The 2,787-nt window shown below is 51.0% G+C and overlaps 1 non-coding gene across 1 annotated transcript; it reads right to left on the bottom strand.

Annotated features, from left to right (window-relative positions):
* Positions 1-1,014: 1,014 nt before the first annotated feature.
* On the bottom strand, positions 1,015-1,086 carry TRNAA-UGC. Its single transcript has one exon. It is a non-coding gene; the product is annotated as a tRNA-Ala (tRNA).
* Between the last annotated feature and the right edge of the window lie 1,701 nt (positions 1,087-2,787).

The following is a 2,787-nucleotide window of genomic DNA, read 5'->3' on the forward strand; positions in this document are numbered from 1 at the left end:
GACAGGCCAGGGTGCAATAACTGGGGGCATCTGAGCACCGAGGACCTTCTGTGGGGCTGCCATTCCCCTTCCCCTTCTGTGGTCCCATCTGCCATTGACTCCAGCCTTTTTTCTATCCATCGTCAGCACCATCCCAAGCCAGCAGCACTCGCCTCAAAAAGACAGAGTCCAGTGGCACCTTACAGACTAACAGACGTATTGGAGCACAAGCTTCCGTGGGTGAATCCCACTTCATCAGATGAATGTAGTGGAAATTTGCAGGGGCAGGTATAAGTATGCAGGCAAGAACCAGTCTAGAGATAACGAGGTTAGTTCAATCAGGGAGGATGAGACCCTCTTCTAGCAGTTGAGATGTGATCACCAAGGGAGGAGAAACTGCTTTTGTAGTTGGCTAGCCAGTCACAGAATTCCCACTCCATTCATCTGATGAAGTGGGGATTCACCCACGAAAGCTCATGCTCCAATACGTCTGTTAGTCTAGAAGGTGCCACAGGACTCTGTCGCCTTTTACAGATCCAGACTAACACGGCTTCCCCTCTGATGCTTGCATCCGAAGAAGTGGGTATTCACCCACGAAAGCTCATGCTGCAAAACGTCTGTTAGTCTATAAGGTGCCACAGGATTCTTTGCTGCTTCTACAGAACCAGACTAACACGGCTACCCCTCTGATATCTGATACTCAAAAAGACAGTGTCCCCTGCTGGGAGTAAATCACTGACCTCTCTCCTCCCTGAGCACTGACTGCCCCTCTGTTTCCTTGCCTCTCAGGCTGTGCAGATGGGACTTTTCCCTCCAGTGCTGGAGGATTCGCCCTTCTCATCTACCCTTGTGCCAAGCAGCACAGTGGGTGGGAATCTTAAACGTACCGAGGTGACTTAGGAGCAGAACCCCCCCAGACCTTCCATGCAATTGTCACTTGCCCTTCACTAAGCAGGACTGAAACTGGTGCAGGGAGACTGGTGGACCACATCCCCTCTGGGCATGAGCAAAGCAGCAGGATGAAAAAAATGATCATGGAGATGTTGGGGATTGAACCCAGGGCCTCATACATGCAAAGCATGTGCTCAACTACTGAGCTACATCCCCTAGCAGGTTGTGTTTGCTATGGGTTACACTCAGAGCCCTCCTGTTTCCAGTGCATCCAGTGACCTATAAGCTTCACGAGAAGCCCATTCCCCTCTCTGAGGACCAATCCTGCTCTCCTGGAGGTGACTTGTTCATAGGGGTCATTTTTCAGCAGGGCCAGATTCTATGTGTGGGGCAGAGAGAGTGGGTGCCCTGGTCTCAGGGTGCAGAGATACACTCAGCCATCTCCCCTGCATTGGGTTGGGGGTGCGGCAATCCCCTGCTGCAAGGTCATGGTGGGGGATGCTGTGAGCAGCTCAACACCTCACCCTGGTGGCAGAAGTGTGTGGAGCTCCAGGTGTTTCTAGGATCTGCTATTTCCACCTGCCTGTAAACTCCAGCTTTCCCCAGCACATTCACTGCGGTGCAATTGGGTCACTGTTTCCATGGCTGAAACAGCAAAGAATGGCTCCCAGTTTCCCTTCTATCGGCAGCAGGATTAGCCTGTGTCGGTGGTTAATGAGGTGGATCTAGTTGTAGATTGTTATTTGTTCCCCACCTTGACAATTCACACAGTCCCTTTCCCAGGCAGATTCCCAGCACCTCAGTGATCCTGGTAGCAGGGTTGGGTCCTGAGATTTTCAGGGTTCTTTTCCCCTCCACCTGGAGTGAACTCAGCTTTTTCCTCATCCCAGACAATCCATGAAATAACAACAGGGGCATAAAGAAAGAGGGGAGGGAACATCTCACGGCCAGGGCTGGATGTGCCCAGAGCCCCCTGCTTGTCCATTGTTTCCATGGAATTTGGCCTCCTGCTTTGCACAAGGGACAGAGAAAGATCTTGCTGTTCCTGTGTCGGCAAAGAAAATTGTGCTTCTGTATGAAAGAGAGGCGGGAAATGGCCCCATGATGGATTAAGGATTAAGAGCAAAGGACAATGATGGGAAGGCTCACAATTGACTCAGTAGTTGCATACAAAGGTGCAGGTTTGGCAGTTACACTGGGAAATTCAGACTCAGGTTGGCCACCCCCTAGGTGTAGAAGTGACAACATTTAAACTTGAAAGAGGGGCCAATTTCCCCATCATTTCACACCTTTACACCCAAACACGATGACTTTCTGAATGAACCCTCCTCGTTCAGCCAGAAGATCTTGGGGTGGATGTAGGAGTCACTGGGTAAAATTCTCTGGACTCTGTTCTGAATCAGGTCAGAGCAGAGGTACCTAGTGATCTAGTCTGGCTGTAAAATCTGTAGATCAACACCATTAATATGAAATTAATCCTCAGAAACAGCTGTTCCCCACCCAGACCCCAGCAAAGGGCTCTCCAGGGAAGGGGGCTGTTGAGGAAGGGAAGAAGGAAGACGTCCTTCTCCCTCTGGAGGAACTGGGCTCTGCGCTTTGGACAGAAAGGAGGGGAAGGAAATGGCCACACGATGGCAGCAGAACCTAAGAAATGAAACACAATAGGCTTATGTCCACACTGCAATGTAACACCCAGGGCTGCCCCATACCAGCTCAGGCTCCCGGGGCTTGGGCTGTGGGGTGGTAAATTTGCAGTGTAGACATCTCGGCTCAGGCTCAATACCAGGCTCTGATACCTCATAAGGCTGGGAGGGAGTGTAGCAAGTAAAAAAGGTGGAACGGCAGTGGAGTATTACCCTGGTCTCAATGGCATTTCTCCATTGGTCTGTCTGCTCTGAGGCAGGGACAATAACACGT

The sequence above is a fragment of the Mauremys mutica genome, unplaced genomic scaffold, assembly GCF_020497125.1.
Source record: "Mauremys mutica isolate MM-2020 ecotype Southern unplaced genomic scaffold, ASM2049712v1 Super-Scaffold_100046, whole genome shotgun sequence".
Taxonomy (NCBI): Eukaryota; Metazoa; Chordata; order Testudines; family Geoemydidae; genus Mauremys; species Mauremys mutica.